Raw genomic sequence first — 14,767 nt, forward strand, 5'->3', positions numbered from 1 at the left:
ATGCCTAACCAAGGCCTCAGCTGCACTCCATCAATTTCAACCTACAAAAGCCTGCCAGGCCAGTTCTCCCCAGACTGAATTAAGCTCTCGTGGACCAGTGAAGGTTTAAGGTCATCCCATCTCATTGTTTCACTGGCATACACCCAGTGTTGGGCTTTCAGACCCTACATAAGATGCTTACTCTAACCCAGTTTTTCAGATGCAAATGTCTGTTATGCACACAAGCATTTCTAATCCTTGGGATGGTGGGCTATTCCTGTTTGTTTGTTTATTTTCAGATTATCTCAAGTATTTCTTTGTGAGCAGAAGCAGCTTTTGCATTTTTCATTGCTGAGTGTGGCTGAGCACGGGAAGCCTGAATGACATTTTCAAAAAATGGGGGTGAGGGGGGTGGAGAGGGAGGGAGAGACGACAGGATTGTAAAAAAAGCGAAGTCAGGCAAGGCAGAGTCAGGAAGGTTCATCCTTTAATATAGGCATTGTTTTCGTCAGCAGTATTTCACAATCTGTTTTTCCTTTATGACAGTCATAAATTATTTATAACAGGCAATCTATTCCTTAAAATCTTCAGTTGTACGTTGTTGTTGCTTTTGCTGGTGGGGTGATCCCAAACTCAGGCGGGAGGAGGGGCTCAACAGAATATTGATTTGAAGCATTTGAAATATAAATGAAGTTGTTTAGTCCTTTCTGGTAGATGGAATCTTAAAGCAATTGGGTCAAATTCAGCAGACCAGCAGGATCCAACCTTTCTCTACCTCCCCAAGACAAAATATCTAAATAAATAAAAATGCTTTAAGTTTGCATTAGCAAACAGCAGAGCTTTCTGAAGTGCACCTCTCATCCCACTGTCATCCGTCTTTGAGTTAATCAATATTTCTGAAAATGAAAAATAAACAAATGAAGAGAGATGCATATATTTTCATCATTGTGGCTGATTGCATTTTTAGGTTAGTCCCAATGAACTCAAGCCAGTGCTCATCGCATGCACTCAGAGAGCAGCAGGTATATGGAACAGCCATTTAATGTGTGCAAACACACACAGTTCCTATTACACAGGCTGAGATGTGTCCTCTGCCCTCTTAAATCTCTCTGGAGCACCAGTGGTGATGAGCAAACTAAGCTATCTTAATGAACGAAACACCAGGTTCACTTAGAGCCTTGCTGCCCATGAGTGCCAGTGGCATTATTCCATAACAGATTTTTATAGGGCAAGCTGTCACAGGTAGTTACAAATACCATATTTTTAGCAATAAAAGATAAACCGTTGGCTTATGAAACAAACATATGGAAAACACAGTTTCTGAAGTGCCTCTACTTCCAGAATTTTTTCTGAAAAAGATTATCCCTTCTGAGAGGACTGAGAGTACATTCTCCTTCATCTCAGTAACACAGCACCAGTAGCTTGAAGACGGCACAAATATAATGGAAGGAAAGAAGAGCCTCTTTCCTCTGTTTCCTCTTCCTGTTTCATTGCAACTGCTTCTATGTCCATACAAGTCAACGGGAAGATGCAGAAGCCTTACAAGGTTGGGCCAAGATTGTGATTTCATAAAGAAAACAGTGGGATATGTTAGTGTAAATGAGAAACAGTGCCAAAGAGAGCTGTGCAATATTAAAATTTAAGTAACCCATTTCCAGACAGGATCTATTTTTAACCATGGGAAGCAACCCAGAATACCAGTTCTAACCAAATTCACATGGCACAATCAGCCAAGTCTGAATGTCAAAACCTCAAATGGGGAACCGTTTCCAGCCAAAGAGCCATCATTTACTTCCAAGTAGCCTTATGGGGGGACGTGGGTGGCACTGTGGGTTAAACCACAGAGCCTAGGACTTGCCGATCAGGTCGGCGGTTTGAATCCCCACAACGGGGTCAGCTCCAGTTGCTCGGTCCCTGCTCCTGCCAACCTAGCAGTTCAAAAGCATGTCAAAGTGCACGTAGATAAATAGGTACCGCTCCAGTGGGAAGGTAAACGGCGTTTCCGTGCGCTGCTCTGGTTCGCCAGAAGCAGCTTAGCCATGCTGGCCACATGACCTGTAAGCTGTACGCTGGCTCCCTCGGCCAATAAAGCGAGATGAGCACCGCAACCCCAGAGTTGGTCATGACTGGACCTAATGGTCAGAGGTCCCTTTACCTTTTAGCCTTATGGGGGCCACGTCCCAGCCTTGAGTGAGGCTGGGGCCAAGATTGGCAGAGCAACTCATGCAAATGTTACCTTCTACAGTAGGCTAGTCTCTACACACACATCTGCACATCTCTCTATCTATCCTCCTTCCAGACAAGCAAGATGCACAGTTGGAGGTCAAGGATACATTCCAGCCTGACAGAAACGTTCAAGGAAGATGTGCAGCTGGGCCACCGAAGGGTGTTGCATAGAGAGAACCCCAAGGACCAGATAGATTGGATCAGAGGGGCGCAGCTGGTCCTTGGGTTTGAGGTCCTGATCACAGCCAAAGGCCATGAAAAACTATAGTACTAGATGGGGATTCTGCTGCACTGAAGAATGCTGCCCCTTTAAGAAAAGATAGTGCCTTTCCCCCTTATTAGACCTCAAGGCAGGTTAGGAAATGTAGGCACAGCAATATTCTAGTTTCTTTTTTTCTTTTTTCTTGCTTTATTGGTTTAAAAACATAACAAAACAGAAAACCAAATCAAACAATATATAGCAATATTAACAAAAAACAATCCAAAATAAACACTCCTTACGTACCAAAAAGAAAGACACATAATTAATTTCATCCTTTACTAATTCTAGTGTGACTTCTGGTCCCCCCACTGTGGTTCCTAAATTCCCTTTCACTGCATACTTAATTTTATCTCTCCTAGATTCTCTATCATTTTTGTTCTGTAACAATTTCTTGTTTTCAAGCAGAAACTCAATCCAAACCTGCCAATGAATTGGTAAAAAGGGCAAATTAATCCACCCCAAGTAACGCTGTCTCACCCAAAAGAAGCCTGGGTGTTTCATGCTTCCAAACCTGCCAATTTTCAAAACCATTATTTCTGAACAATTTTCTTGATTTTCTGAATTCTAAGCCAAAACCAAAACAAACAGACAAAAAGCCAAGAAAGACTTCAAATATAAAAGGGCTGCCAGCCTCTTTAAAAACAAACAAACAAAAGAAAACACCCCTGTATCTCTAGTCCAGCATAGCTTCTCTTGTTGAATTTCTGCCTGTCACACATATTTTTATGGGTACTAACCATGAAAAGGTTGATAGGTGCTTCTCTGTATCAGTACACCTGGAGAAGCGCCTCACCAGATATGTAATTATGAAGGCTGCATGGTTGCATTAAAACAAAAATGCAATATAAGCAGTATTTACTTGCTGTTTTGAGTTCAGCAAGCTTTTCTCTCTGGCGGGCATTCCTGGAAGAAGGTTGCAGTATTTCTTGCCAATTGCTAGCAGTTTTAATTCTGTCCTTCTGTACCAGCTCTGTCTACATATTCTTGGCATGTCCTATATTTATTCCCACCTGTTAACATAAGGCTAGCTGAACTTGGCAGATCCGATATTTTCATAGGACTCACAGAGAGTCTAGTGAATTAACTGCTCAGCTTATGTATTAGGCTTTTCCTTGCTTAAGCGGCCAGTCTGACTGAAAGGTTCCTTCCACTTTGAGTTCTCTTGAAATATGGCCAGTCAATCTTTTGAGAATAGACTAGACTAGACATAATGAAAGAAAAAAAGGGGGGCTTGTTCTAGTCTCCAGTAATAATTAATAATAATAATAATAATAATAATAATAATAATAATAATAATAAAAAAATTTTATTTATACCCTGCCCTTCCCGGGTCAAAAACCGGGCTCAGGGCAGCAACAAATTCAAAACACTTAATTGTAAAAACAGCATAAAATACAGTACAAAAACATCAATAACAATAAAATTCAAAATTCAGAAATCAATTTAGGGGAAATAAGCATTAGATAATCCCCAGGGCTAGCTGGCTGAATTAGTTCTACTTGGGCCAGCAAGGAGGCCAGGGGAGAATTAGCTGTGGGGTCTCAGAGCGGGTAATCTTCATAAAAGAGGAGGGGGAGGGAAGAAAAGGGAAATAAAAGATCAGGCTGAATTCAAATTAAAGGCCAGGTGGAATAGCTCTGCCTTACAGGCCTGACGGAAGGAGGTTAAACCCTGAAAGGCCCTAGTCTCATGGGACAGAGCATTCCACCAGGTTGAAGCCATCATCCAGTGAGGCTTAGGTGTGGGTGTGAATGCAAAATGTGGAAGAAAATGATAGTTGTGCAAAAGAAAGCAAAGTGTACATTACACAGACAACCACTCTAGCATTGAAAAGCCTGTTAGAAGGCATCAAGGACCTGTTGGAAGTTTCAAACAGCATCTATTCATGACTATTTAAGACTCCTCTATTGTACCAAAATGCATTTGGAGACTGTATAAATATATGTAAAAATACAGGGTTGCAATGTACCTGAGGCCACGGATAAGTTTTAGAACCAATCCCAGGTGGTCTTGAGCACAGAAGTGCTTCGGTGTCTATTGAAAACAAACAAATGCACTGCAGCGGTGAGCAGGTTTTCCTGCTGTGCGTTTCTGTACTTACTGCTGATTTGCTCAAATACAGCTCTCTTTTTCCTGCATTGCAATGGGGATGGTATTGTGCTGAGAGAATGCTGTCTCCTGAGTTTTGTACAGCTTGCTAGAGAAAGGTGCTTGTTTAACAGGTAGTGATGGTCAGTGATGTTTCTACGGATAAGAATGGAGGTTATGCTTATCTGCCGGAGTCAGGCGCTGGATACAATGGTTTTGCAGCTTAATCTCACATGAGGAGAGACAGACAGACTGAGAGGTTGTTTCCACCTAGTTTATTGATAAGAAGTAGCCATGAAGGGCTTCTTGATTATGCTGTTGTTTTTGGTCAGGGTAGGAAGAAATCTATTTCCTATGAAGGAATGTTTACCTACAGGAAATGTTAGCCGGGGTGGTGGCCACAGCTGGTGGTGGGTGAACCTAAAAACCAAAGCTAAGCAAAAGTTGCAGCATTGTATAGCTCTCTCACCCACCCCATCTCTCCCTCTGTTTCTCTCCATACCACTCCACTCCATGAAATTAGGCAATCCCCACGACAGAGTGAGCTCCCGTTGCTCTGTCCCAGCTCCTGCCAACCTAGCAGTTCAAAAGCATACCAGTGCAAGTAGATAAATAGGTATTGCTGTGGCAGGAAGATAAATGGTGTTTCCGTGCGCTCTGGTTTCCATCACGGTGTCCCGTTGCACCAGAAGCGGTTTAGTCATGCTGGCCACGTGACCTGGAAAGCTGTCTGTGGACAAACACCGGCTCCCTCAGCCCAAAAAGTGAGATGAGCGCTGCAACCCCATAGTCACCTTTGACTGGACTTAACTGTCCAGGGGTCCTTTACCTTTTTACCTTTTTTATTTAGTGAACTGATGCTGCGTGAGCACAACTCTCTCAGGCTGAGCATCTCACTGCTTTGTTGATTGCTCTGTATATTAAGAAAAAGAAGAAGAATTAATAATAATAATCAGACCCATAAGGCAGAAAGTTCACAATACAAGAAAAAATCATTTCTCCCTTTTCCATGTTAATGTGTTACATAGCACAAACCATGACACCAAGGTGCTGTGTAAGACTCCCTCTCGTATTTTATGGAAACCCCCCTCCTCAAAACCCACCTTCCTTTGGAGCTGTTGGCTTAACCCCTTAGTTCCCTTACCCTATTGCAACCAGGCTCAAATTATACATCATGCCTAATGTGTAGCATGAAGCTATGCATGGGCATAGCCAAAGGAGCGGGGTTGGGGGCAGCTGCCACCCCTATATCAAGTAAATAAATAAAAATGCTTAACCAGTTGCATCACAGATAACTCAGTTTTGCCCCCCAACATAAAGCCTGCCTCCCAGAATAAATGCTGACTATGCCCATGAAGCTATTCCTCATTTAAAAAAAAATAATAATAGCAATAACAACAATAATTACAAGCAAAGGGAGATTGTTATTTGGACTACATTTCATCACTTGGCAGGGAGGTTGATATCCCCTCCCCAGCTGCACCCCTCCCCCAAATATCCCCTCTACACACAGGCAGCTATGAGATATAGAAGACAGATAGATATAGTGTCAATCTGAACTCTTTTTTAATTAATCCTTATTGCTGTCTCAGGGGCGGGCAGGGAAAGAAGGGATTAATTTCCCCTCTCAATGTCAGACACAAGTACACACACACTGTAGGTGTTGGCTCTCGTGTGTGTGTGTGTGTGTGTGTGTGTGTGTGTGTTTTTTTTCCCTGGAACCCCAAGATCTACCAAGCAGAACCAGGTTCAAAAGTTAGCATGAAAGAACGGGGCATCCCCTGACCTTTATGGGCCTATGAATTTGTTTTCAGTTCCGGGACTGAACAAAATAACACACTAGTCCATTACCTTGTTTAATTTCTTCAACCTAACCTAGGAAAAAATAATTTGGCTGTTTTTATTGTTGAAGAATTGAGAGTCTGAAACACTTGCTAAGCAACTGCCAACCACCCAGAGATCTACCAGTGGCTCCTAATCTAAATTCTGCCCACACCAAGCAATGCATTGAGCATGACATGTAATTCGACCCTAACAACGCAATCCAAACCCAAAATCCACAAGGATGAGAGAGTTTGGTTTCAGTATACCTTGGGCTTTCCCTGCTGAGGCAGGGCTCAGCAGAGGCTATGCTGGTATAAATTCCTCAGCCAGCTCATCTGGAGATATGCTGGGGCTCAGAATTTATGCCGGCGTAAAAGGGGCTTTCAGCTCAGTCACATGACCTTGCAACATGGCAGAAAAAGGCCAACCTTTTGGTTGGTGTAAATAAAATTCCTCCTGAACTGAGTTTGGAATAGGGGAAATTTACACAGGCTTTCTATAGGTAGGATTGCTTGGTTAGCAATCACATATTATTTCCCTCTTTGCCCTGGCCTCTGCTGTTTCTCAACTTTTCCTGTAAGTTCCTCAGGACAAAGAGCTACCTGTTGTGCTCTGTAGAGTCCCATGCACACTGACGGGGCTGTATAAGCAAAACACACAAATAAGTAAATAAAACATAATCGGACGTTGGTCGTTGAGCCAAAGAAACACAGTGCTCCACGATGACATCATGTCATACACTGTGATGCTATAGTATATACATTGTGGGAACAGGGGAGAAAGAGACAACATGTTTCTTGCACTATCTAGCTCTGTTGTTACAGCATTTTAAAAAAAGCAGCTGTCAGGTTCCTCGCTAAAGCTCTTAGTACTCTCTCCTCACAAGCAAACTGTCCCTGTGAAAATACGCCTCTGAAATTTTTCTACCATTCCTTGCCTGTTTCCTCTACTGATTCCTGTGCCTGCCACCGTATTCCTCCTTACAGGGGATCACCAAGGTGACAGAAACACGTTTAGGCCTGGCCTTGCCATGGAGCAGAAAGGAAACTATTTCATCTAAGTTTCCCCTAATGGAATTTTGTAACGGGAATTGCTACAGTGATCGGCGCTCTGTAATAAAGCAGAGTGAAAGAGATGTGGGTGTTTGTGAGAAACACCATACCATTACTAGGGATGGTTGAGCATAAAGTGTCTCCTTTGGTTTTCAGAGAAGCATGGGGGAAAGAGGAGAAAGACATCTCCCGTGCCAGAAGTAGCCACTGCTTGCTACCCAAGGGGGCAAAAGGTTCCCTGGGTGATCAGAAGAGACTGATGTGCATGCATGTACATGAGCAGAATCAGGATTTGCAGCACTGAAGGTGCAACTGTCACATGAACTGCCTTTTGACCTAGACTGTGTTTTCCGGGCATTTTGTAGAACTTGCACATTCATGGTGGAGATGCTGCCTAGATCCACAGTGGCAACACGCTTTTTTTCCTGTCCTTTCCATTTGCTGGCTCTGCTGTTTTCATTTGCTTTGCTTTTTGAGCATATGTCTGTGTTGTCGCTGGGCTTTTCAGCAGAGAATCCACAGCTTTGAACTGAACTGTGCATCTTACAGCTTTGTTTGTTTGGCTTCCACCATCACTTTCTCAGTTTGGCTTGCAACCATACTTGCTTTTTCTAAGTTTTGAGATCTCATACTGGAAGCAAGTACTTGCCTGTGCAAGGCATATCTCCTTCTCCAGTGGCTGATATCTGGTCATTTGTTTGCAAATTCTCATTCATCAATTAGTTCACCCGGTTCCCCCCATGAAGTTGCTGCTTGGTGTAATTTATCATGATCTAGCTACACAAAAATTGCCATAAGGATTGGTCTATAAATAGCTAAAGAGAACTTCCATGTTAAGAGGTGGTGAGTCACTTCTGAGTGCCAAGTTCTGGGAATAGACAACAGGAGTCGGCCATCACAGAAAGCTTTTAGAGACATCTGGTTGGCTACTTGAGAAAACGTGGGAACATAAGAAGTTACTTTATGCTGAATCAGACTATTGGTCCATCTTGTTCAGTAATGTCTGCAATGTCTGGCAGTGGTTCCCCAGGGTTTCAGGCAGGAGTCTCTGTTACTGGTAAGGAAAAAATAGGTATATGAAAGGAGAATTCCTGGCAGCCAAAATCCAAGTTTGGGGCAAGTACTCTTTGGTGGGAGAACCCCAGCAAAATCACAAAATATGCAGCAAAGTGAAGCACAGAAATATAGGTTGTTCGCCCCTTAAAATATGCCCTTGGGAGTTCCAAAACTTCCCTCTTTCTCCAACAAAGGTAAAGACCACACATTTGGTAAGTTAAAATTTGGTTTACTTAGAAACTCTTCAAAGGTCAGGTTCATGTGCTTTTCCATACAGCATTCAGAAAAAAGTTGTGCAGGCAGTAAAACTTAGTTTAGTTTCAAAGTGATGAATGTTCCTAAATTATTTGTATAGGAACTCAAGAGTGGCTTGTAAGAACCATGCGGTCTGAGCTTGGAGCATCCAGCTCAGACCTCCTCACACATTGAGCTTCTCAGGTAGACTGAAGGGGAACAAAGGCTTGAGCTAGGGTGAGCTAAGCCTGGCAGGACAGCTTACTCTGTGGTCCGCATTAATTAGACTTAAGCATGTTGGTTATATAAGGCTGGTTATCCCATACTCTCTCCCAGTTCTATTTTGAGATGCCAGGCATTGAACCTGGGACCTTCTGTCTGCAAGATGCTCTGTCATTGACCCACTGACCTTCCCCAAAACAATGCTGTTGAACCTTAGTCTGGTTGATTTACTGATAAGGCACTTTTTGGGGAGAGGCAGGGAGTTGCTCTAAAATTCTGTCTAGTAGGAGTGGTAATAGTACTAGTAGTATACCACTTCATAGTTCTTCAAATAACTATGTTGAGAAAATCCTTAAAATAAAATAAAAAAATCAAAGTCAAATACTACAAATGCTGAATGATATAGCAGTGCAGAACAATTAGATAAGATGTCACCTTAAACATCAGTATAAACTAAAATAACTATTGTAGAGTCTTCTCTGTAGTTGCGTATCTGCAGCATGTTAACTTAATCATTACACTTTGGTCCTACTGGTTATTTTTCTTTGCTTTTGTGTTTCTTTCTGTTCAAATTCTTTTAGTTCAGAGATTGCTTTCAAATGGAAAACTACCACCTCACCATGCACTGTAGCGTTTATCCTAAATATTGGGTACACTGTTCTGTCGATGTTTAAGTGGAAGTCCCTGCAGATTCATAGGGAGCTATCTTTAAAAATCAATGGTAAAATGCCAGAGTAAATTCCTACCAATTTCTCCTCCTCCATTCCCAGACCGGTATATGTTTTACTGCCTATGACCCTGATCAGACCTAACTCTCCAGGGGGAAATCTCAGCCCAATCAGAGTCTCAGGCACAACCTCTTACACAGACTGCGCTTTGGTGCTCCACTTGAATTCAAAGGTTTTCAGACATAAAGCTTCCAAACAGTCAGAGTGCATTACAGTAGTCTAGTCTGGATGTAACTAGGATGTATGACTATTGTAAGGTTAACGTCCTCTAAATAGGGTTGCAGCTGGCAAATTAGCCTAAACTGATTTTTTAAAAAATCCTAGTCTCCAGGGGAGCGCATCCTTTCACTGATAAGCGCTGAGTTCAGGAGATTTCTTTTCCCCAAGGGCAGTGCAACACCATCCAAACTCTGTCACACACCTCCCTACAGATGAGCAAATTCCCCCAGCCATAGTATCTCTGTCTTATATGAATTAATTTCCAGTTGGTTTCCCCTTACATATCCTAAAACTGCCTCTGTATTCATATCCATGGTTTGCGCAGCCTCCCTGAGACTAGAAAAAAGAGAGGTAATGCTGTGGGTTACTTCCATGCTGATGACACTTCATCCCAAACCCACTTCATCCCAAATTCTCATGTATATGTTAAAAAGCATCAGGGATGGAGAGAACCCCGAGTAACCCCAAAATCAACAGCCATGAAATGGAACAGGAACCCCCTAGCACCTGCTTCTGAATGGCATTAAAAAACCACCTAGAGTTCCAGGAGAACTAACAGGGTTGTACTCCCCGACAACCCCACTCTCCAAACCAGGTCTGAAACGAGATTGGAGCAGATTCCTGAGTGAGGGGATTTCTTCTGAGTACACATGTATGATGTCATTGCAAAACAGCTTATAGCAGAGATAAATTAATACTTAACCAAAAGTCTTCCTTAAAAAAAAAGTATTTACAATGTGGCAAAAGGTTATTGAGTATGTAAGGTGAGGAATCGAGAAGACACTAGGTAAAGGGACCCCTGACCATTAGGTCCAGTCGTGGCCGACTCTGGGGTTGCAGCGCTCATCTCGCTTTATTGGCCGAGGGAGCCGGCGTAAAGCTTCTGGGTCATGTGGCCAGCATGACAAAGCCGCTTCTGGCGAACCAGAGCAGCACACAGAAATGCCGTTTACCTTCCCGCGGGAGTGGTACCTATTTACCTACTTGCACTTTGATGTGCTTTCGAACAGCAGTTGGCAGGAGCTGGAACCGAGCAACGGTAGCTCACCCCGTTGCGGGGATTTGAACCACCGACCTTCTGATCAGCAAGTCCTAGGCACGGTGGTTTAACCCACAGCGCCACCAGTGTCCTGTTAAATATGACATAGCCCAGTTCACATGTTTCTTTCTCCATGCATATAGGGTCAGATTATATTTATGCTTAATGTATAGCATGTGATATGTCTCCTGTTTTTCTTGAGTTAATTACATGGGGGGGGGGTCTTGCACCCAGCTATGACACTTAGTAAAAGAAAAAAAGATCTCATCAGTATCAATGGGAACAATTTGTACTGAGCCTTGTAGCCATGCTGGGAGAGGTAGGAATTTTCAGGTGAGGTTGCAGCTGAGGAGGGAACAGTATAAATTTCTAGTCCCTACATTCTGTGATCCCAACAACAGGCCACACCACAACTGTTACTGTTTTTGTTTTTTTTAAGAAAGACTTAGCTGCGTGCTGTGCGTTAAGCATAATATGTTTGCCCCTAAGTGGGTTAAGGGAGGGTACCTTTGGAGCCTCTCTCCAAGTAGATCTGTATCACGGGGCTCTTGCATGCCACTCCCTGCTTCCTGGCATTAACATTGCTTTATTTTTAAAACATTTATTCACGCACACATTTTTTATATCGCCCACATCTGCTGCTTTGGAGGAGGCAGACACCTTGAATTCTCCCTGTTCTTGCTTTACAAATTTCTTGGCAACTTTTTGCCCGTTAACTTGTTTATCCAACAACACTTGACATCCCAAATCCTCACCCTGCCAAAAAAGAGAGAAGAAGACACAAATGGTTTGTGATGAAGTTTGATTGCACTGTTGTGGGATGCTGCTCTTTGAACGTAAGGCGAGCCAACCCTGCAGCGCAGCTCAGATTGTGCAACAGAGCCAAGCCAAATGTCTTAATGGGGCCTGTGCAAGAGAGAGAGCCAGTGAGTGGAGACAGTGTGTTTAATCTGCTACTTTGCCCGGCACTCTCCTCTCCAGCCATTTTTCTCTCCCAGCTGAGACAAACATGCATGTGGAGACCCAGCAGGGGGAAAGCAAGGGTAGAGAGTGAGAATGGAGGGGGAAGAGCAGTGGGGTCACAAAATGGTTAGGCCTACCACTTCTCAACTTCACATCATGTTCTCCCTGATGCTTTTTAGCTGGTGGGTGGAGACCAATGTTCCCAGACCCAAGGCTTCCTCATGTACTTTGCTTCAAACTTCTACCCTTATCTGTCTGGCCATCAGAACGCCCCCTAGGCCACACCCCACACTGGTCATACTTTACAGCCTGACTGTGTGTTTGCTTGCCTGGCATGTGTCTTTGAACTCTGATAATGCCTCTTCCTTGCCTGGATGGAACAGCTAGCCTACTGAACAAAGGCAGAATTAATATTCATTGGAGCGAGCCAGCAATAAATTACGCAGAATAAGTGAAGTTAACATTTCATTAGACAAAACAAGGTCTGCCCAGGAGTACCAGGCCTAATGAGCACAGTAACTCTTCTTGATAGGTCTTGCCCCTATGAGGCAATTCTGGAGACTGAAGGTCTTGATCTTCCCACAGCTGCCTAAGTCTCTTCTTCTCCTGGGTCTTTCCCAAGCACTACATTGGTGCGCCCACTTTTGCTCCTCCCACTTCATACCTCTGCTGGACCTTGGAAGGTCAGGGAGAAGGGAACTTGTCACAACAGGAAAGGGAGACACCCTTGCTTCTTCAACACCCTGACATATCTCTGCTTCTTGGCCTCTCTGGTCTTCTGTCTTCCAAAACCTCTCCTTGCTCACTAAACCCTTTTACATCTTTAGCTTCCAACACCTCATCCTCCCAGTCTTCTCCCTCTGACCACTCATCATCATCTGCCACCAATCCCCTGGCTCTGAACCTTCTTCCCTTAGGGGGTTCCCCAGCTAGTGCCTCCCACCATTCCTCTGCATCCTGCCAGTCCATGACATCAGCCTACCTTTTGCTCTGACCCTGCCTACTACTGGCACGGGGCCTCAGAAGATTGTCCAGAAAGGAACATGGTCCATGGGTTAATCAAAAGAGTTCCTTCAAAAAGCTATGCCTAAAAAGTGTCTATTAAATTGCCTCACTTTTCAATACATTGTTGAAATCATCTGTGGGCAACTCATGACATGCTGTTACCTTGTCATCACTTTTAGCCATTTGCATTTAGAATGACCTTTACAGGTTCCGACTTAAGCGTGCTCATGAGGGGGAAAGCAGGCATCCCTTGTTTTTTGCACTGCCTAGTAATAAACCCTTAAAAAGGATTAAATGTTGACAATCTACCTTTTTCCGTAACAGCAAGTAAGCTCTGTGACACAAAGCTAAGTATCTTGGCTCGTTCTGGTGGTGACTTTTCCAATCCAATCTCTTTCTCCTTACTTATTTGACTGCTAACTTTAATAAAGGGTTCATTTTACCAGTGCGCTAAACAAAAATGACAAAAGTCTACTGCAGTTATTACAATATTTTGGAGTTCCTGTTTGACCTTTGGACAATAATATACCCAGGGCAAATCATGCCAGAAGCCTGAAAAGGCTGGCTTGTCACTAAATCAATCACTTGCTCACAATTAATCCCATTGGGAATCAATGAGATTTCTTTATGAACTTCAGCATTAAGAATGGCGTCCTTGAACATCTTCCATAAATTCTGTGCGTAGAATAGAAATTAACAGTGCAGTCCTGTGCATGTTTACTCAGACGTCAGCCCTACTGTATTCAATGGGGCACACTCCCAGATGCCTATGGATTGCAGCCTCAGTAAATAAAGTGGAGTTCAAATAACAGAAATTCATTATATCACTGAGAATCTAGCAATGGGAATTGTGAAAGACTGTCTAATTTCTTAGAATAGAATCACAGAGTTGGAAAGGACCTGAAATATCATATAGTCCAACCCTCTAAGTAAAGGTAAAGGTAAAGGAACCCTGGATGGTTAAGTCCAGTCAAAGACGACTATGGGGTTGCGGCACTCATCTCGCTTTCAGGCCGAGGGAGCCAGCGTTTGTCCATAGACAGCTTTCCAGGTCATGTAGCCAGCATGACTAAACTGCTTCTGGCGCAACAGGACACCATGAAGGAAACCAGAGTGCACGGAAATGCCGTTTACCTTCCCACTGCAGCGGTACCTGTTTATCTGCTCACACTGGTGTGCTTTCAAACTGCTAGATTAGCAGAAGCTGGGACTGAGCAACAGGAGCTCACCCCATTGCAGGGATTCAAACCACCAACTTTCTGATCGGCAAGCCCAAGAGGCTCAGTGGTTTAGACCACAGTGCCACACACGTCTTTACCTTCAGTCCAACCCTCTACCAGTGCTAGAAGTCCACTGTTGCAGCCTTCCTGATATGTGACCAGAATTTGTTTGGAAACCTCTAAGCAAGGATGGTCCACCACCTTTCTGGGGCAAGGTCTGTTCCATCAAGTTCTTTCTAATATTTAGCCAAAATCCCCTTTCTTCTAATTTGAACCTATTGGTTCATCGCCTACTCTCTGGGGCAGGACAAAAGAAATTTGATCTATTATTCATGTGGCAGCCTTCCAAATATTTGATGATGGCTATTATATCACCTTTTTTGTTTGTGTTCACTTATTTGTATGTGTCTAAGATATTCTTAGCAACTGAACTGCAGAATTAACATCCGGAAACCCTGAATATCTGTGTGATGTTACATTTCTCTCTTTATCAGGGTAATTCCAGTCCTAAAACAGACAGATCCAGGGCAGTACAGTTTGAAGTCGCCATCGCTCTGTTTCTCCCACATTGAGGTTAGAACACAGCATGGAGGGAACTGACTTGAAACTGTATTGTTCTAGAACAGCGTGTCTTGGAATTGATCAGTGTA

General features: G+C 43.4%; 1 protein-coding gene across 11 annotated transcripts in view; it reads left to right on the forward strand.

The window, feature by feature from the left end:
• The window catches only part of NTNG1 (netrin G1), a 208,141-nt gene that overhangs the window by 105,992 nt on the left and 87,382 nt on the right, over window positions 1–14,767 (forward strand). The window lies entirely within an intron of this gene.

This window comes from Podarcis pityusensis, assembly GCF_964106645.2.
Source record: "Podarcis pityusensis genome assembly, chromosome: 6".
Taxonomy (NCBI): Eukaryota; Metazoa; Chordata; class Lepidosauria; order Squamata; family Lacertidae; genus Podarcis; species Podarcis pityusensis.